The 21,774-nt window shown below is 45.3% G+C and overlaps 1 protein-coding gene across 2 annotated transcripts in view; it reads right to left on the minus strand.

The window, feature by feature from the left end:
• LOC137655090 (serine-rich adhesin for platelets-like) overlaps positions 1-21,456 on the minus strand; it is a 258,167-nt gene extending 236,711 nt beyond the window's left edge. For both annotated transcript variants that reach the window (XM_068388991.1, XM_068388984.1), the window contains exon 1: positions 20,887-21,456. The gene's annotated coding sequence lies outside the window, so the exon portion shown is untranslated. The remainder of the gene's footprint in view (positions 1-20,886) is intronic.
• Between the last annotated feature and the right edge of the window lie 318 nt (positions 21,457-21,774).

Consider the following 21,774-nt stretch of genomic DNA (forward strand, 5'->3'; position numbering starts at 1 on the left):
TATATTCAAAAATTTATTTTACTAATGAAAATAACATTTTTTCAATATTAAACTTAGCCGTGATCATATAGCTGATTCACACCCAGGGGGGTGGGTAGAGACCAGCATATATGTTGACATTATTATGAGCTAAGTATTTTGTATTTCATTTTAGCAGTTATTCAAAATAACAAACTTAAAATAAATAAGTACCTGGTAAGGAAGTCGACTTGAACAATTACTCTGCCTTTTTAAGTACGTCTTCCTTACTGAGCCTCGCGATCCTCATAGGATGCTGAGCGACTCCTAGGAGCTGAAGTATGAAGGGTTGCAACCCATACTAAAGGACCTCATCAAAACCTCTAATCTAGGCGCTTCTCAAGAAATGACTTTGACCACCCGCCAAATCAAGTAGGATGCGAAAGGCTTCTTAGCCTTCCGGACAACCCAAAAACAATAATAAAACATTTCAAGAGAAAGCGAGGGTTGTAACCTCAGCATTCCATGCTTTTATCTTTCTCTGGTATAATTGGAAGGTTTTTATCAGAAAAGACATACAAGAAGGACTTTTCACCCGGCGCCACAGATCGACCCAGAAAAGGTTATGGAATTAGGGAATTGTAGTGGTTGAGCCCTCACCCACTACTGCACTCGTTGCTACGAATGGTCCCTGAGTGTAGCAGTTCTCGTAAAGAGACTGGACATTCTTAAGATAAAAAGACGCGAACACTGATTTGCTTTTCCAATAGGTTGCGTCGAATATACTTTGCAGAGATCTAATTTGTTTAAAGGCCACGGAAGTTGCGACAGCTCTAACTTCGTGTGTCCTTACCTTCAGCAAAGCTTGGTCTTCCTCATTCAGATGGGAATGAGCTTCTCGTATTAACAGTCTGATAAAATAGGATAAAGCATTCTTTGACATAGGCAAAGAGGATTCTTAACTGAAACACCATAAAGCTTCAGACGGGCCTCGTAAAGGTTTTTTAAATAGAACTTAAGAGCTCCTACAGGACATAAGACCTCTTTCTAGTTCATTTCCAACCCATACGATAAGTTTGGAATATCGAACGATATTGGTCAAGGCCGAGAAGGCAGCTCGTGTTTGGCTAGAAAACCAAGTTGTAGAACATGTAGCCGTTTCGGATGAGAATCCGATGTTTTTGCTAAAGGTATGAATCTCACTGACTCTTTTAGCTGTGGCTAAGCATATCAGGAAAAGAGTCTTAAAGGTGAGATCTTTCAGGGAGGCTGATTGTAGCGGTTCGAACCTGTCTGACATAAGGAATCTTAGTACCACGTCTAAATTCCAACCAGGTGTAACCAAACGACGCTCCTTCGTGGTCTCAAAAGACTTAAGGAGGTCCTGTAGATCTTTATTGTTGGAAAGATCTAAGCCTCTGTGACGGAAGACTGATGCCAACATGCTTCTGTAACCCTTGATAGTGGTGGAGCTGAAAGAGATCGTTCTTTCCTCCGATATAAGAGAAAGTCAGCTATTTAAGTTACAGAGGTACTGGTCGAGGATACGGATACTGACTTGCACCAGTTTCGGAAGATTTCCCACTTCGATTGGTAGAGTCTAAGGGTGGATGTTCTCCTTGCTCTAGCAATCGCTCTGGTTGCCTCCTTCGGAAAAGCCTCTAGCTCTCGAGAGTCTTACGATAGTCTGAAGGCAGTCAGACGAAGAGCGTGGAGGCCTTGGTGTACCTTCTTTACGCGTGGCTGACGTAGAAGGTCCACTCTTAGGGGAAGTGTTCTGGGAACGTCTTACTAGCCATCGAAGTACCTCGGTGAGCCATTCTCTCGCGGGCCAGAGGGAAGCAACTAGCGTCAACCATGTCCCTTCGTGAGAGGCGAACTTCTGCAGTACCTTGTTGACAATCTTGAACGGAGGGAATGCATATAGATCTAGATGTGACCAATCTAGTAGAAAGGCATCTATATGAACTGCTGCTGGGTCCGGGATTGGTGAGCAAAAAATTGGGAGACTCTTGGTCATTGAGGTTGCGAAGAGATCTATGGTTGGCTGGCCCCAGGTGGCCCAAAGTCTCTTGCATACATCCTTGTGGAGGGTCCATTCTGTTGGAATTATTTGTCCCTTCCGACTGAGACAATCTGCCATGACATTCAAGTTGCCTTGGATGAACCTCGTTACTAGTGAAATGTCTAGACCTTTTGACCAGGTGAGGAGGTCCCTTGCGATCTCGTACTATGTCAGAGAGTAGGTCCCTCCTTGCTTGGAGATGTACGCCAAAGCCGTGGTGTTGTCCGAGTTCACCTCCACCACTTTGCCTTGAAGGAGAGACCTGAAGCTTTTCCAGGTCAGACGTACTGCCAGTAGCTTCTTGCAGTTGAAATGCATTGTCCTTTGACTCGAGTTCCATAATCCCGAGCATTCCCTACCGTCTAATGTCGCACCCCAGCCTACGTCCGATGCGTCCGAGAAGAGAACGTGGTTGGGAGTCTGAACAGTCAGGGGAAGACCCTCTCTAAGGTTGATATAGTCCATTCACCAAGTCAGACCAGACTTTATCTTTCCGGAAACCGGGATCGAGACCGCTTCTAGCGTCTTGTCCTTTTTCCAGTGAAAAGCTAGATGGTATAGAAGAGGACGGAGGTGTAGTCTTCCTAGTGACACAAATTGATCCACGGATGACAGTGTCCCTACCAGACTCATCCACAGCCTGACTGGGCAGCGTTCCTTCTTCAGCATCTTCTGGATGGATAGCAGGGCTGGGGGGTTGATCGTCTTGTTCAGCAACGTCCTCATCAGAGGGTTCCTCATCCGAAACTGATGAGGAAACGGCAACGGAGTGGGCAACGTCTGACTCGCTAAATCCGGTCGCACTGGTGGATGCGTGACGGAGCCGGACGCAATATCATGGCACTGCTGCACAGTCTGTGAACTGTCAACAACCATGGGTGCGCGAGGAAGTACAGCGTCAACCCGAAACTGTCTAGACTGTCTGGGTTGTGCAGTCAACACCCTACCGGGTTGCTGAGGTTGACGCACTGCGTCACAACAAGTCACCTCTGCTGGTTGTTGAACGTCTTCCAAGTGACACACTGAACGTCAACAACCACCTCCGAGCGTCGCTTAACGTCAACGTGCGACTGGCAACCCACACTGGGTCGCATCGGTGGAGGAACCACCTCAACTGGCAGACGCGAGTAGGATACCTCAGCGTCAACAGGGCGCACAACCAACCGGTTGGAAGGTTGTTGGCCAGAAGGTTCTTCTCCGTATTTAAGTCCTCTATCAAGGACACAAGCTTGGACTGCATGTCTTGCAGCAAAGCCCATTTAGGGTCTACGGGAGCAGGTGTGGCAACAGACGGGGTTAGCGACTGAGGCGGAACCATTTACCATCCCTGGAAGCCTTGTTATGTGTGACATAATAGTACAGCAAAACTTCAAAGGCTCGACAAAAGTTGAGAAGTTGACCTGTAAACAACTTGGAGCGTCTCCTGGCTAGGCGCCAGGGCGAGTCTACCAGAATTGAGAAGTCTATCTGGGCAGAGGCATGAACTCCCAAGCCGAGAACTTCTCTCGTGTCCTATCAGACTCTCGCTCTATAAGCCAGTTTAAAAGAAGGGAAATCAAAGGCTGTATCCCTAAAACTCCTCCTGGTGCAAAAACCAGTCGCCTAGCCAACATAACGCTCTCTAGGAGAGCGAGAGAGCACTAGCTTAACAACAACGGCTTCGAAGTAGCTAGGCCTAGTGTAAGTTCTGACGTTAGGCGAACGAGGAGCAGCAGTTACAAGATCCGGACGAAGATCCTTAAAAAATCATCATGATTTAATTAAAGTCCATAGGAGGCTAAGCAGCTTAAGGCTCCTCTCCAAATGACAGAGTCCTCAAAGGAATATCAGTAGGAGGGAGAACAGCACTTTCTCATCTACAGGAACCTTGTCCGAGAAAAGCTAGGTTATCTCAGTGAGGGTCTCACTGGTGTATTAGCAGCAGACCAGAAGGCAACGTTATGTAACTGCTTGACAGTCTGTGAACTGTCAAAAACTGAACTGTCAACCACAACAGGTGCGTGAGGACATACAGCACTGGTGCATTAGTAGCAGACCAGAAGGCAACGTCATGTAACTGCTTGACAGTCTGTGAACTGTCAACAACTGAACTGTCAACCACAACAGGTGCGTGAGGACATAGTGTTCACTCGAGACTGCTTTGACTGTCTATACTGAGCATTCAAAACAACTCTAGAATGCGGAGGTTGACGCACCGCGTCAAAACAAAACAACTTAGGTTGTTGTTGTAACTCGCGAACGTCAACGGAGGGTTCCGTGCGTCTGTGAACGTCAACGTGCGGCTGGCAGGGTACACTGCGCATGGGAGGTGGAACTCTCACAGCCGGAGTGCGGGAGCAGGTAGCGTCAGCGTCTACTGTACGCACAACCGTGGTTGGTTGTAGGCTAACGGGTGCAGCGTCAACCTTCTCCGCACGATACTCCTGCATAAAAGATGCTAACTGTGTCTGCATAGACTGTAGAAAAGACCACTTAGGGTCTACAGCAGCAGGTGCGGCAACAGACGGTGTTAATGCCTGTTGCGGTACCGCTTTGCCTCTCTTAGGAGGTGAGCAGTCGTCGGAAGACTGCAGCGAATCCGAACTGACCCAGTGGCTACAACTGGGCCGTTGGACTTGCGCGGAAGGGACCGACTTGCGCTTAATAAGCTGCGAGACCTTGGTCCATGGTTTCTTACGAGAAACCTCTTCCGCAGACGAGAAGTAAATGGGCTCTCTCGTCTTTATGTGGGTGGGGCGATCTTGGGTAGATACGCCCGAAACCACGGAGGGAAACGTCTGTTCGTTGATCAAGGCCTGACGAACCCATAAGTCGTTCGACATTACTTCTCCCCTGGGCTTGGGAGCTTGCAAGAGGTCCCGGACTAGGTGAACGACAGGCACGAACAGAAGAACCCTCGGACGCAACACTGTAACACTTTGCGCATATCACTTTATCACTTAGATTTTCTGTTTTGCACTTATTTCACTGAAATCGAAACTTTTACTGATTTCTACCTGAAACACGCAATTATACCCTTCATTAAAAGGTAGTAATTGCGAAAACAGTCGTATAATGCAGCTCATTAATACTAGCAAAAACAGAAAACATATATAAAGATAAAGAATTCAGTGGCTGGGAAAGAGACTAAACACTAGTTCAAATAAACTACGTTTACAATCTCTCACCGCACATAGCCTGGGGACAAGAATAAAACCCTAGAAACGTTTTACCTTCTTCCCCGTACAGCGACTAGGGAGGAGAGTAACGCGAGAACAACGTTACCCGCTTGAACGGAACGTTTTTTTTTTCCTCTCTCTCCCTCCGTCTCTATCTCTCTCTCTCTTTCTCTCTTGATTTCGCACCTGAGAGAAGAGCCCAATTATATATCGTCAAAACATGTTATTTGGCTAAAGGAAAAAAACTAAAAAGGTTTTCCAAATAAAAAGTTCCTTTAATTTAGAATTTAAACCATTTAAGCTAAGAAAGAATGAACGAAACGTCAGAATCGATTTACTCTTACTGCAAAGTGAAACCGTGATACACTCTCTCTCTATCGTAACGATAGAGCGCATGTTGAACGTCCTGAACGTCAACAACTGCGTAGTCTAAAAAACTAAACGTTAGTTCATCTTTGAAAACAGTACGAGGCTGTCAAAGAAATTCTTTCATAAAACATTAAATTTAAAAAGTTTTAAATTCTTTAAAGGCTAAATACGATATAACGGGCTCAACGTTGATTAACTTCGGTTCCAAGTTAGGACCGCCTACTATCAGGAAAGGTCGCATATAAACAGAACATAAAAATTTATTTTTATATGTTTATAATAAATGGAAAGTTAATCGAAGAGGCCTAATAAAGGCGGAGAGATATAAAATATAAAGATCTATAACGTGTTAAGCAAAATTACTAAAAACCTAAACACACTTCCGTCTAAGGGAAGGGTCGGCCATTTAAAAGTGAAAGAGAGTCCATACTCTCTTTGTCACCATAATTAAATCTATCCAAAACGAGTTCAAGTTTTGAGATGAAGATAAAACCCCTGCATAGCGAAAGCTCAAAACTAGAATACAGTAGTGTACTTCACCAAATAGTTGTGAAAACAAATCCAGTTAGTAACAGCGTATTTAGTAGGTCTTGCCAGTGGCACGACAGAGAGAAAATTGGTTCTGTGTTGACATGGAGTACTTGAGTACCTGCTCGACAGATGGCGCAGTTGATGTACACCCCCACCTGTATAGCGATCGCTGGCGTATTTTGTCCTTAGGTTTTTCTGTCGGGCAGCAGAGCTGACAGCTATATGATCACCGGCTAAGTTTAATATTGAAAAATTAATTTTTCAATATTAAACTTACCCGATAATCATGTAGCTGTCAACTCTGTTGCCCGACAGAATTCTATGGAGGGATACGCCAGCTATCACAATACTAGAAGGGGGTGTTCTTACCAGCGCCACCTGTGGCCAGGTACTCAAGTACTTCTTGTTGACACCTCCTCAATTATTCCTCTGTCGTGCTTCTGACAAGACGTTCTGGGATACGCTTATGTTCTTGGAGTATTTTCACGTCTTTGGTGAAGCATTTCTCTTTGATTTCGGCTGTCGCTTTACTGGAAACTTCTATTTTAGCTTAGTTAGCTTTTGGAATTAATTTGATTAATTTTGGTGACGAAGAGAGTATGAACTCTCGTTCACCTTTCAATGGCCGACCCTTCCCTTAGACGGAAGTGTTGGTGTCTAAGAGAGTATAGACTCTCTTTCTTAATTTTGCTTAACAAAAGTTATAGATTTATTTTATATCTCTCCGCCTCTTATAGGCCTCTTCGATTAACTTCCTTTTATTATAAACTTATTAAAATTAATTTTTATATTTGTTTATATTCGACCTTCCTAATAGTAGGCGGTTTTTTCTTGGTACCGAAGTTAATTATCGTGAGCCCGTCAACCTGTTAACATATTATGCTATTTTAAGGTCTTTGAAAGAATTTCTTTGATAGTCTCGTACTTTTTCAAAGTTGAACTAACGTTTTGTTTGTCTCGGCAGTTGTTGACGTTCAGAACGTTTCAACTTGCACTCTATCGTTACGATAGAGAAAGAATGTTCACGGTTTCACATTGCAGTAAGAGTAACCGTGTCTAGCGTTTTGTTCATTCTTTCTTAACTTAATGGTTTTGATCCTAATAAGGAACTTTTCTTTTTGGGAAATATTTCAGTTTTTTTCCTTTAACAATAATATGTTTTAACGATATATATGATTGGGCTCTTCTCTCAGGTTCTAAGTCAAGAGAGAGAGAGAGAGAGAGAGAGATAGAGACGGAGGGAGAAAGAGGATAAACGTTTCCCTCAAGCCTGCCAGGCGTACGAGTAACGTCGTTATCGTTTTGCTCTTATCCCTAGTCTCTTTAGGGGAAGAAACTAAACGTTTCTAGAGTGATCTAGTGTTTAGTCTCTTTCCAGCCACTGAATTTTCTTTCATTAGATTTTTCTGTTACATTGTAATTCTGTTTTCGCAATTACTAACTTTTGAGAAGGATAGAATTGCGTGTTTCAGGTACAAACCACTTAAAGTTTCGAGTTCAGTGAAATAAGTGCAAACAGAAATCAAAGTGATAAGTGATTAGTGCAAAGTATGTCAGTGTTATGCGTGAGGGTACTTTTGTGCGCGCCAGTCGTCCTCCCAGTCCGGGACCTCTTGCAAGCTCCCAAGCCCAGGGGAGAAGCAATGTCGAAGGGCAAAAGGGTTCGGCAGGCCTTGATCGGCGCACAGAAGTATCCTCGGTGGTTGTGGGCGTGTCTTACCGAGACCGTCACTCCCACCCGCAGACGATTGAGCCCTTATTTTGCTCGTCTGCAGAAGAGATTTAGAGGAGAAAATAAAGGCAGAGTTACGCTGGTCTCAGGTCTCAAGACCTCTTCAACGTAAAGTCCAGACCTATGCCAGACGTACGAAGTAAAGTTCAACAACCCGGATGCAGTCATTGGGTTAGCTCTGACTCTCCTCAGTCATCAGTTTGTCGGGCTGAGAGTGCGCCTACACTCCCCCCCCCTATGCTCGCTCCGCCTGATCGCAGTACCACCTGCCAGGCGTACGATGTTGTGGACTCTACTACAGTCCATGCAAGCACAGCTTTCGGACCTGATGCGTGAGTGTCGTGCTGAGAGTGTTGCACCTCCTCCTCCTCCTGCACCGGTGGTGCACCAACCGCCTGCACCCGTTCAGCCTGTGCTGCACCCGCCTGCACCGGTGGTGCACCAACCGGCTGCACCCGTTCAGCCTGTGCTGCACCCGCCTGCACTCGCCGCACCCAGTCGCAACACCATCTGCCAGGCGTACGATGTTGTGGACTCTACTACTGTCCATGCAAGCACAGCTTTCGGACCTGTTGCGTGAGTGTCGGGCTGAGAGTGTTGCACCTCCACCTGCACCCTTTCAGCCTGTGCTCAACCCGCCTGCACTCGCTGCACCCAGTCGCAGCACCATCTGCCAGGCGTACGATGTTGTGGACTCTACTACAGTCCATGCAAGCACAGCTTTCGGACCTGTTGTGTGAGTGTCGGGCTGAGAGTGTTGCACCTCCCCTGCACCCGTTCAGCCTGTGCTCAACCCGCCTGCACTCGCTGCACCCAGTCGCAGCACCATCTGCCAGGCGTACGATGTTGAACCTCTTTCTGTGTTCGCTGTTCCCAGTGTTGTTCAGCCTCAGCCTTCTTTAAGGCAACCTTCGGTTTGGGATCAGGAGGATTACCCCACTCTTCCTCCTCCTCCCCTGGCTGCTCCACCGGTGGTGCAACTCTCGGTGGAGGTACAACCTCTTCCACCTGTGAGTCAGTCTCCTCAGCTGCTGCACCGAGCTCAACCCGTGCACCCTGATCCTGCGCCTCAGACACCTCTGCTTGCGGGAACTTTACCTTGTTCTGCGCAACCTCGGTCTCTTCACGCTCCACTCATACCACAGGAACAGGAACTTTCTGCACCTTCCACTGTTGTTGTTCCAGCTCGTTCTGACTCTGCTGTTCAGCATACCTTACCTCCATTTTCAAACCATGGCAAAAATATGAATCATGAGTTATGAATGTAAGGTAAACATTATGTTGATTTTTTTTTAAACCCCATGCAAGCATGCATAAAGCACTCTAGCACTGGTCATGGAATTTCTGAGGAATGTTAAACGCCATGCACACGCTCTGCTTTCCTTACAGCAGGCTCTGCTTACAGCAGGCTCTGCTTACAGCAGGCTCTGCTTACTACATGCTCAGCATTCAGCATGCTCTGCATTCAGCATGCTCTGCATACAACACATGCTCTACATACAGCATGCTCTGCATACAGCATACTCTGCATTCATCATGCTCTGCATACCTTACCGCTGCTTCTCAACATATCTTGGGTTGTTGCCAACTCACTAGACTGTCAAGCAGTTTCATAACGTTGCCTTCTAGTCTGCTGCTTTTGCACCAGTGAACCCTCACTCAGAGAACTTAGCTTTTCTAGGATAAGGTCCCTGTAGATGAGAAAGTTCTTTTCTCCCTCCTTCTGATATTCCCTTGAGGACTCTGTCATTTGGAGGGAGCCTTTAGCTGCATAACCTCTTATGGACTTTTATTTAAGCATAACATGCTTACAGGGAAGGTAATAGTTCCACTTCAGCCGCTAATCCCGTCTGTTACCACACCTGCTCCCATAGACCTTGAGCTGTGTTGCATGACATGCAGTCCAAGCTTAGTCCTTGTTAGAGGATTTTTGTTTACGAAGTCAATGTGTCACGGGGAAGACGTTCAACAACCAACAGAAGGGACTTGTTGTGACGCAGTGCGGCAACCTCAGCAACCCGTTAAGGAGTTGTCTGTACGACCCAGATAGTCTAGACAGATTCGGGTTGTCACTGTACTTCCTCGCTTGCCCATGATTGTCAGTTTACAGACTGTGCAGCAGTATCATGATCTTGTGTCCGGCTCCGTCAGACGACTGGCTTTTAAGAGCTCCCACAAGTCGTCGCTGTCTGGAGATTTTCAAATGGACTATGGATCTGACCAAGGAACTGGGCCTCCTGGTCAATTTTGAGGAGTCTCAGCTCGTTCCATCCCAGACCATTGTTTCCTTGGGTATGGATCTTCAGAGTCGAGCTTTTCGGACTTGTCCGTCGGCCCCAAGGATCTTCCAAGCCCTAGAATGCATCCAGAGCATGCTGAGAAGGAACCGATGCTTAGTCAGGCAGGGGATGAGTCTAACAGGGACACTTTCATCGCTGGCCCTGTTCATCGAGTTAGGGAGACTCCACCTCCGCCCCCTTCAGTATCATCTAGCTGCTCACTGGATAAAGGACATGACGCTAGAGACGGGCTCAGTTCCTGTTTCCGAAGAGATGAGGTCTACTCTAACGTGGTGGAAGAACAGCATTCTTCTCAAGGAAGGTCTACCTTTGGCTGTTCAGACCCCCGACCACCGTCTCTTCTCGGACGCATCGGACACGGGCTGGGGTGCGACACTGGACGGACAGGAATGCTCGGGAACATGGAATCAGGAGCAAAGGACACTTCACATCTATTGCAAGGAGTTGTTGGCAGTTCATCTGGCCTTGATAAACTTCAAGTCCCTCCAGCTTAACAAGGTGGTGGAGGTGAACTCCGACTACACCACAGCCTTGGCTTACATCTCCAAGCAGAGAGGGACTCATTCGAGGAAGTTGTTCAAGATCGCAAGGGACCTCCTCATTTGGTCAAAGATCGAAAGCTCACGCTGGTAACGAGGCTCATTCAGGGCGATATGAATGTCATGGCAGATCGCCTCAGCCGTAAGGGTCAGGTCTTCCCCACAGAGTGGACCCTTCACAAGAATGTTTGCAGCAGACTTTGGGCCCTGTGGGGTCTGCCAACCATAGTTCTATTCGCTACCTCGATGACCAAGAAGCTCCTCTTGTATTGTTCTCCGATTCCAGACCCAGCAGCAGTTCGCGTGGATGCCTTTCTGCTGGATTGGTCCCATCTCAACCTGTATGCATTCCCGCCGTTCAAGATTGTCAACAGGGTACTTCAGAAGTTCGCCTCTCACAAAGGGACACGGTTGACGTTGGTTGCTCCCCTCTGACCCGCGAGAGAAGGGTTCACCGAGGTACTGCAATGGCTGGTCGACGTTCCCAGGACTCTTCCTCCTAGAGTGGACCTTCTGCGTCAACCTCACGTAAAGAAGGTACACCCAAACCTCCACGCTCTTCGTCTGACTGCCTTCAGACTATCGAAAGTCTCTCAAGAACTAGAGGCTTTTCGAAGGAGGCAGCCAGAACGATTGCCAGAGCAAGGACGACATCCACTCTCAGAGTCTATCAGTCTTAATGGGAAGTCTTCCGAAGCTGGTGCAAGGCCAATGCAGTTTTCCTCAACCAGTACCACTGTAACCCAGATTGCTGACTTCCTGTTACATCTAAGGAACGTAAAATCCCTATCAGCTCCTACGATCAAGGGTTACAGAAGTATGTTGGCAGCGGTTTTCCGCCACAGAGGCTTGGATCTTTCCTCCAACAAAGATCTACAGGACCTCCTTAGGTCTTTTGAGACCTCAAAGGAACGTCGGTTGTCCACTCCAGGCTGGAATCTAGACGTGGTCCTAAGGTTCCTAATGTCATCAGGATTTGAACCGTTCCAATCAGCCTCTTTTAAGGACCTCACATTAGAAACTCTTTTCCTCGTGTGCTTAGCAACAGGTAAAAGAGTAAGTGAGATCCACGCCTTCAGCAGGAACATAGGTTTCACATCTGAAACGGCTACATGTTCCTTGCGGCTCGGTTTTTTTGGCTAAAACGAGCTTCCTTCCCGTCCTTGCCCTAAGTCGTTCGAGATCCCAAGCCTGTCCAACATGGTGGGGAACGAACTAGAGAGAGTACTTTGCCCTGTTAGAGCTCTTAAGTACTATTTAAGAAGGTCAAAACCATTACGAGGACAATCAGAAGCCTTATGGTGTGCTATCAAGAAACCTTCTCTACCAATGTCTAAGAACTCAGTTTCTTACTACATCAGGCTTCTGATTAGAGAAGCAAATTCTCATCTGAAGGAAGAAGACCTTGCTTTGCTGAAGGTAAGGACACATGAAGTGAGAGCTGTGGCTACTTCAGTGGCCTTCAAACAGAACCGTTCTCTGCAGAGTGTTATGGATGCAACCTATTGGAGAAGCAAGTCAGTGTTCGCATCATTCTATCTCAAAGATGTCCAGTCTCTTTACGAGTACTGCTACACCCTGGGTCCATTCGTAGCAACGAATGCAGTAGTAGGCGAGGGCTCAGCCACTACATTCCCATAATTCCATAACTTTTTAACCTTTCTCTTGAATACTTTTTATGGGTTGTTCGGTCGGCTAAGAAGCCTTCCACATCCTTGTTGATTTGGCGGGTGGTCAATTCTTTCTTGAGAAGCGCCGAGGTTAAAGGTTGTGATGAGGTCCTTTAGTATGGGTTGCAGCCCTGTATACTTTAGCACCTTTGGGTTGATTCAGCCTCCAAGAGGAACGCTGCGCTCAGTAAGGAAGACGAACTTAAAAAAGAGACAGAGTAACGGTTCAATTCGACTTCCTTACCAGGTACTTATTATTTCATTGTTATTTGAGATAACTGTTATATGAAATATGGGATACTTAGCTATCCTTTAATCTTGTACACTGGTTTTCACCCACCCCCCTGGGTGTGAATCAGCTACATGATTATCGGGTAAGTTTAATATTGAAAAATGTTATTTTCATTAGTAAAATAAATTTTTGAATATACTTACCCGATAATCATGATTTAATTGACCCTCCCTTCCTCCCCATAGAGAACCAGTGGGACCGAGGAATAATTGAGGAGGTGTCAACAAGAAGTACTTGAGTACCTGGCCACAGGTGGCGCTGGTAAGAACACCCCCTTCTAGTATTGTGATAGCTGGCGTATCCCTCCATAGAATTCTGTCGGGCAACAGAGTTGACAGCTACATGATTATCGGGTAAGTATATTCAAAAATTTATTTTACTAATGAAAATAACATTTCACTCTTCTGTTTACATTTTTGGAGTTGGACGTTTCTGCTCCCGATTCTGCATTTGTGAATAGCTTCTTGCGTGATTACGAATGTTTACTTCCCGCGCACAAGCCCTCCTTCCACTCTCTTTCTACCAATGGAATTACTCCTGTTCATTCATTTGTAAGTAGCTCCTCCTCCTTCCTTCCCCTACCATATGATGAAGTTTGCCATATTTGGGCATGTATGTATGCTGAAGTGTGATGTGGGCAGTTCTGTGATACACCCTGTTTTCTTAGCACAATTGTTCAGTTCCTTTGTAGCTGTATTACATGTCAGGTGTGCATTATGGAGCCTAAGTAACAAATGTAATGGCTGCTCTTTAGGTTATATCAATGCTATAGCCAAGTTTCACGATGGTTTTCATGATATTCCTGATCTAGTGAATAATTTTTTAAAAGCTCTTTGTATTATCCCTCAAAGGTTAAAGTGTTCCAAGTGCAATTCTGGCTTGGCTTTTGGGGAAGACAGCACATTTTTTACGGCAATGCCTCTGTAAAGATTGCCAAGTCAAAAAGGGCTAGGAGTAAGTCATAAGGTAACAAATTATTTGAGATTTACTTTATCATAATGTAAGGATTTATTTGTGCTTTATATTTGGTTTGTGACCTGGGACGGGTGGTCCGGGAGGCTTATCCCCCGACTAGGTCTGTGATCTGTTAAGGTTTGTAACCTGAAAAGAGGGGTCCAGGGATGTAACCTCGGAAGGGGGGTCCAGGGGACTTGCCTCCCAGCTAGGTCTATGACCGAGGAACTATTAGGTTAGGTTTGGTGAATTTATTAGGTTCAGTGGCATTTTTTAAATATGTTATTTTCCTTAGTAAAATAAATTTTTGAATATACTTACCCGATGATCATGTAGCTGTCAACTCTGTTGCCCGACAGAAATCTAAGGTCAGGATACGCCAGCGATCGCTATACAGGTGGGGGTGTACACAACAGCGCCATCTGTGAGCAGGTACTCAAGTACTTCTTGTCAACAAGAACTCAATTTTCTCCTCGGTCCACTGGTTCTCTATGGGGAGGAAGGGAGGGTCCTTAATTTCATGATCATCGGGTAAGTATATTCAAAAATTTATTTTACTAAGGAAAATAACATTTTTCAATATTAATCTTACCCGATGATCATGTAGCTGATTCACACCCAGGGTGGTGGGTGGAGACCAGCATACATGTTAACATTAGAAGCTAAGTATCCCGTATCTTATTTTAGCAGTTATTCAAAATAACAAACATAAAATAAATAAGTACCTGGTAAGGAAGTCGACTTGAACCATTACTCTGGCTATTTAAGTACGTCTTCCTTACTGAGCCTAGCGATCCTCTTAGGATGCTGAGCGACTCCTAGGTGCTGAAGTATGAAGGGCTGCAACCCATACTAAAGGACCTCATCACAACCTCTAATCTAGGCGCTTCTCAAGAAAGAATTTGACCACCCGCCAAATCAACCAGGATGCGGAAGGCTTCTTAGCCTTCCGGACAACCCAGAAATATTTCAAGAGAAAGATTAAAAAGGTTCTGGAATTAGGGAATTGTAGTGGTGGAGCCCCCACCACTACTCCACTCGTTGCTACGAATGGTCCCAGAGTGTAGCAGTTCTCGTAAAGAGACTGGACATTCTTAAGATAAAAGACGCGAACACTGATTAGCTTTTCCAAAAGGTTGCGTCGAAAATGAAGTTGTGACAGCTCTAACTTCGTGTGTCCTTACCTTCAGCCAAGCTTGGTCTTCCTCATTCAGAAGGGAATGAGCTTCTCGTATTAGCAGTCTGAAAATAATAGGATAAAGAATTCTCTGACATAGGCAAAGATGAATTCTTAACTGAACACCATAAAGCTTCAGACGGGCCTCGTAAAGGTTTTTAAAATAGAACTTAAGAGCTCTTACAGGACATAATACTCTTTCTAGTTCATTTCCAACCATACGATAAGTTTGGAATAACGAACGATATTGGTCAAGGCCGAGAAGGCAGCTCGTGTTTGGCTAGAAAACCAAGATGTAGAACATGTAGCCGTTTCGGATGAAAATCCGATGTTCTTGCTGAAGGCATGAATCTCACTGACTCTTTTAGCTGTGGTTAAGCATATCAGGGAAAGAGTCTTAAAGGTGAGATCTTTCAGGGAGGCTGATTGAAGTGGTTCGAACCTGTCTAACATAAGGAATCTTAGAACCACGTCTAAATTCCAACCAGGTGTAACCAAACGACGCTCCTTCATGGTCTCAAAAGACTTAAGGAGGTCCTGTAGATCTTTATTGTTGGAAAGATCTAAGCCTCTGTGACGGAAGACTGATGCCAACATGCTTTTGTAACCCTTGAAAGTGGGAGCTGAAAGAGATCGCTCTTTCCTCAGATATAAGAGGAAGTCAGCTATTTGAGTTACAGAGGTACTGGTCGAGGATACGGATACTGACTTGCACCAGTTTAGGAAGATTTCCCACTTCGATTGGTAGACTCTAAGGGTGGATGTTCTCCTTGCTCTAACAATCGCTCTGGTTGCCTCCTTCGAAAAAACCTCTAGTTCTCGAGAGTCTTTCGATACTCTGAAGGCAGTGAGACGAAGAGCGTGGAGGCCTTGGAGTACCTTCTTACGCGTGGCAGACGTAGCAGGTCCACCCTTAGGGGAAGAGTTCTGGGAACGTCTACTAGCCATCGAAGTACCTCGGTAAGTTATTCTCTCGCGGGCCAGAGGGAAGCAACTAGTGTCAACTTTGTCCCATCGTGAGAGGCGAACTTCTGCAGTACCTTGTTGACAATCTAGAACGGAGGGAATGCATATAGATCTAGATGAGACTAATCTAGTAGAAAGGCATCTAAAAGAACCACTGCTGGGTCCGGGATAGGTGAGCAAAGTATTGAGAGCCTCTTGGACATCGAGGTTGCGAAGAGATCTATGGTTGGCTGGCCCCAGGTGACCCAAAGTCTCTTGCATACATCTCTGTGGAGGGTCCAATATGTTGGAATTATTGTCCCTTCCTACTGAGACAATCTGCTAAGACATTCAAGTTGCCTTGGAAGAAACTTGTTACTAGTGAAAAGTCTAGACCTGTTGAACAGGAGAGGAGGTCACTAGCGAACTCGCACCATGTCAGAGAGTAGGTCCCTCCTTGCTAGGAGATGAACATCAAAGCAGGGAGTTGTCCGTGTTGACCTCCACTACTTTGTCTTGAAGGAGAGACCTGAAGCTTTTCCAGGTCAGACGTACTGCCAGAAGCTTCTTGCAGTTAAAATGCATTGTCCTTTGACTCGAGTTCCATAATCCCGAGCATTCCCTACCGCCTAAGGTCGCACCCCAGCCTACGTCCGATGCGTCTGAGAAGAGAACGAGGTTGGGAGTCTGAACAGTCAGGGGAAGACCCTATAAAAGGTTGATAAAGTCCTTTCATCAGGATAGACCAGACTTATCTTCCGGAAACCGGGATCGAGACCGCTTCTAGCGCCTTGTCCTTTTCCAGTGAAGAGCTAGATGAAACCGAAGAGGACGGAGGTGTAGTCTTCCAAGTGACACCAATTGAACCACGGATGACAGTGTCCTAACCAGACTCATCCACAGCCTGACAGGGCCGTATTCCTTCTTCAGCATCTTCTGGATGGATAGCAGGGCTGGGGGTTGATCGTCTTGTTCAGCCATGTCCTCATCAGAGGGTTCCTCATCCGAAACTGATGAGGAAACGGCAACGGAGTGGGCAACGTCTGACTCGCTGAATCCGGTCGCACTGGTGGATGCGTGACGGAGCCGGACACAAGATCATGGTACTGCTGCACAGTCTGTTACAGCGACAACCCGAAACTGTCTAGACTGTCTGGGTAGTGCAGACAACCCCTTATCGGGTTGCTGAGGTTGCCGCACTGCGTCACAACAAGTCACCTCTGCTGGTTGTTGAACGTCTTCCCAGTGACCCACTGAACGTCCACAACCACCTCCGAGAGTAGCTTAACGTCAACGTGCGACTGGCAACCCACACTGGGTCGCACCGGTGGAGGAACCATCTCAACTGGCGGACGTGAGTAGGATACCTCAGCGTCAACAGGGCGTACAACCAACCGGTAGGAAGGTCGTTGGCAAGAAGGTTCTTCTCCGTAAAAAATCCTCTATCAAGGACTAAGCTTGGACTGCATGTCTTGCAACAAAGCCCAAGGTCTATGGGAGCAGGTGTGGCAACAGACGGGGTTAGCGACTGAAGCGGAACCATTTACCCTCCCTGGAAGCATGTTATGCTTTAATTAAAGTCCATAGGAGGCTAAGCAGCTTAAGGCTCCTCTCCAAATGACAGAGTCCTCAAGGGAATATCAGAAGGAGGGAGAACAGCACTTTCTCATCTACAGGAACCATGTCCGAGAAAAGCTAGGTTATCTCAGTGAGGGTTTCACTGGTGCAAAAGCAGCAGACCAGAAGGCAACGTTATGAAACTGCTTGACAGTCTGTGAACTGTCAAAAACTGAACTGTCAACCACAACAGGAGCGTGAGGACATACAGCACTGGTGTATAGTAGCAGACCAGAAGGCAACGTCATGTAACTGTTTGACAGTCTGTGAGTTGGCAACAACCAAAGTTGTGTGGGGAAGCCTCAACTCCTGACTGACTAGTTTGCTGCGGGCGAGTGGCGGTAACCACAGTGTGTTGCGGAGGCTGACACACCGTGTCAAAACACGGCAGCTTGTGGTAGCTCACGCACTGCAACGGAGTGCTCCGTGTGTCTGTGGGAGTCATCATACATCTGGCAGGGTTGACTGTGCATGGGTGGAGGAGCTCTCACAACAAGAGTGTGGGAGCAGGAAGCCATGCCGGGCGCACAACCGTGGTAGGTGTAGGCCCACGGGTGCATCGTCAACCTTCTCCGCAGTCGGAGTGTGGGAGCTACATGATGCGGTAGCTCACGCATGTCAATGGAGGGTGCAGCATGAACATGCGTCTGGCAGGGTCGACTGCGCATCGGAGGTGGAGCTCTCACAGGTGGAGTGTGGGAGCAGGCAGCCGCAGTATCTGCTGAGCGCACAACCGTGGAAGGTTGTAGATTAACAGGTGCATTGTCAACCTTCCAGCACGATACTCCTGCATGAAGGAGCAAGCTGAGACTGTATAGTCTGCAGCATGGACCACTAGGGTCTATGAAAGACGGCAACAAACGGAGCTACTGTCCATTGTGACTGAGGGTCTAAAACAGCTGGTGCGGCAACAGACGGAGTTACTGCCTGTTGCGGTACCACCTTGCCTCTCTTGGGAGGTGTGCAGTCGTCGGATGACTGGAGCGAGTCCGAACTGACCCAGTGGCTACACCTAGGCCGTTGGACTTGCGCGGAAGGGCCCGACTTGCACTTAAAAGCTGCAAGATTTGGTCCATGGTTTCTGCGAGAAACCTCTTCCGCAGACGAGGAATAAATGGGCTCTCTCGTCTTTGTGTGGGTGGGGTGATCACGTCGGCAACGTGTGTAGATACACCCGAAACCACGGAGGGAAACGTCTGTTCGTCGATCAAAACCTGTGGAACCCATAAGTCCTTCGACATTACTTCTCCCCTGGGCTTGGGAGCTTGTAAGAGGTATCGGACTAGGTGAACAACTGGCACGAACAGACGAACCCTCGAACGCAACACTGTAACACTTTGCGCATATCACTTTATCACTTTTGATTTTCTGTTTGCACTTATTTCACTGAACTCGAAACTTTAAGTGATTTGTACCTGAAACACGCAATCCTATCCTTCATTAAAAGGTAGTAATTGCGAAAACAGTTTTACAATGTAACAGAAAAACATAATGAAAGATAAAAATTCAGTGGCTGGAAAAGAGACTAAACACTAGATCAAATAAACTAAGTTTAAAATCTCTCACCGCATAAAGCCTGGGAACAAGAATAAAACTCTAGAAACGTTTTACCTTCTTCCCCTATAGCGACTAGGGAGAAGAGTAAAAAACGAGAACAACGTTACCCGCTTGAACGAAACGTTTATTCTCCTCTCTCTCCCTCCGTCTCTATCTATCTCTCTCTCTCTCTCTTGACTTAGAACCTGAGAGATGAGCCCAATTATATATCGTTAAAACATATTATTTGTTAAAGGAAAAAAACTGAAAGGTTTCCCAAATAAAAAGTTCCTTTATTAGAATTAAAACCATTTAAGCTAAGAAAGAATGAACGAAACGCTAGAATCGGTTTACTCTTACTGCAACGTGAAACCGTGAAATACTCTCTCTCTATCGTAACGATAGAGCGCATGTTGAACGTTCTGAACGTCAACAACTGCGGAGACTAAACTAAACGTTAGTTCATCTTTGAAAACAGTACGAGACTATCAAAGAAATTCTTTCAAAAACATTAAAATTAAAATAGCATAAATTCTTAACAGGAAATACGATATGACGGGCTCAATGTTAATTAACTTCGGTTCCAAGTAAGGACCGCCTACTATTAGGAAAGGTCGCATATAAACAAACATAAAAATTAATTTTTATAAGTTTATAATAAATGGAAAGTTAATCGAAGAGGCCTATAAATGGCGGAGAGATATAAAATAAATCTATAACTTTGTTAAGCAAAATTACCAAAAACCTAAACACACTTCCGTCTAAGGGAAGGGTCGGTCATTAAAAGTGAAAGAGAGTCTATACTCTCTTCGTCACCAACACTTCCGTCTAAGGGAAGGGTCGGCCATTTAAAAGTGAAAGAGAGTCCATACTCTCTTCGTCACCATAATTAAATCTATCCAAAACGAGTTCAAGTTTTGAAATGAAGATAAAACCCCTGCATAGCGAAAGCTCAAAACTGGAATAGTGTACTTCACCAAAAAGTTGTGAAAACAAATCCAGTTAGGGACGGCGTATTAGTAGGTCTTGCCGGTGGCACGACAGAGGAAAAATTGAGTTCTTGTTGACAAGAAGTACTTGAGTACCTGCTCACAGATGGCGCTGTTGTGTACACCCCCACCTGTATAGCGATCGCTGGCGTATCCCGACCTTAGATTTCTGTCGGGCAACAGAGTTGACAGCTACATGATCATCGGGTAAGATTAATATTGAAAACACACAAGTGTTAAATAATCACGTTTTGTCCTGTTTTCGCACACCCAAAGTCCCAGGTTCCCACCTGAGCCCGTTGGGAAGGGGAGGTCCATAACGGTATAATGACTGACTGTACTTGCAGTGGAAATAAAGGTCAGTTTCATTAACAGCATATTATTTACTGTATGAAATACTGTTTTTCATTTAAGAAATGTTGTCCCGTGTCGTTCTATAATTTTACCTCAAAAACATTCAAGAAACCCCAAAATGCAATAGAAACCAGGGGGTGTATGTACGATAGCGGCTACCTGTATGTTTGATTACGGCTAACTTAGAATACGGCAATGTACGGGGGGACGCAGGGGGGCGTTAGACACCCCCCCCCGTTAGGTAGGTAGGTAAGGACAAAGCTTGTAGGTTAGGTTAGAGGGGTTAGTTTAGGTTAGTTGACGTCCATTTTTAATCAACACAGGAGCTGGCAGCTGATATACAAAGGCTCCGAAACCAGTCTAATTCTTAACAAACCGATTTTTGCACCATTCTATAATTTTGCCATCTTATACTAAGGCTCCTTAAAGTCTTCAATGAAACTGACGATCCACGAGCTGTAATCGGAGGTGTTTGGGTAACCACAATTTGATGGAGATGTCAAAATAACGAAATAAGATTTTATGTTCTAGTGCTATACAGAAGACTATTATATTGAATTACTCACACCATATACATAATCTGAGGTTGGCTAGCCTATGAATGACCTTTGGCTACAACGTTTTATTGACAGTTGTCGTCTTCACCTATCCATCTAGTGCATATGTCTTACAAAATTATCATATCAAAGTAACGTCTTACCTCTTTAAGCAATAACTGCAACATTTGCAACCTCAGAGACGTTGTTTACATACATGTCTGTGTTGTTGTTTATACGTCAAACTTTCGAATTCGTTCAATAGAAAGATCACTTGAGATTATTATTTTCACAGTCCTATAATTATTATTTTCAGTCCTAAAATTATTCAGACAGCTAAAGAGGTTAAAAGATTGTTCATGCTACGTATGGATTCATAGATGAGTAAGATTCTTTATCTGCTAAATTTCTGTATGAATTCTTAATATAAAGAGTCGAATTACAGACATGTGATTACATACATTCGAGGTCATATATATATATGGACGCAACCTAACTTGAGATTATGTTTGTATTCATGTGTTTTATCCAGTCCAATCACTCAAAAGTTTAGATATACTAAAATTGTCTCATCTCCGAAGTATCTACATTCCTAAACAGTATTACATTTTTATCACTGTTATTTGTTTATTTAGTATCACAACTTTTCCTTATGTTTATTCCACAACTTGGATATTCAAGTCAAGAAGCAGGATCCTTGAAATTTAAGAATCGCTCTACACCCCTACAGATAATAAGGTAACTTTAAGGATTGACTTGATACAGTTTACAATCATAGGGAGGACCCCCTGGAACAAGGTAGTTTGTGATTTTAAAGTTAGGTATGACTTGAAAATTATATGCCGATTTACATTAAAAGGGGGTGATATATGAATATTTCGATTTTATCTCTTATTTAAAAATGCTAGGAGCTGTAATTCTTGAACAACCTATTAGTCACTTAAAAGAAATGGAGGCTTTGCCAGATAACCAGTCTGCTTACAGAAAATTATAATCTACGGAGACAGGTATTATTCGATGCACGTAATAGGTTGGCTAAGGCACCAGCCATC

Source organism: Palaemon carinicauda, chromosome 1, assembly GCF_036898095.1.
Source record: "Palaemon carinicauda isolate YSFRI2023 chromosome 1, ASM3689809v2, whole genome shotgun sequence".
Lineage (NCBI taxonomy): Eukaryota > Metazoa > Arthropoda > Malacostraca > Decapoda > Palaemonidae > Palaemon > Palaemon carinicauda.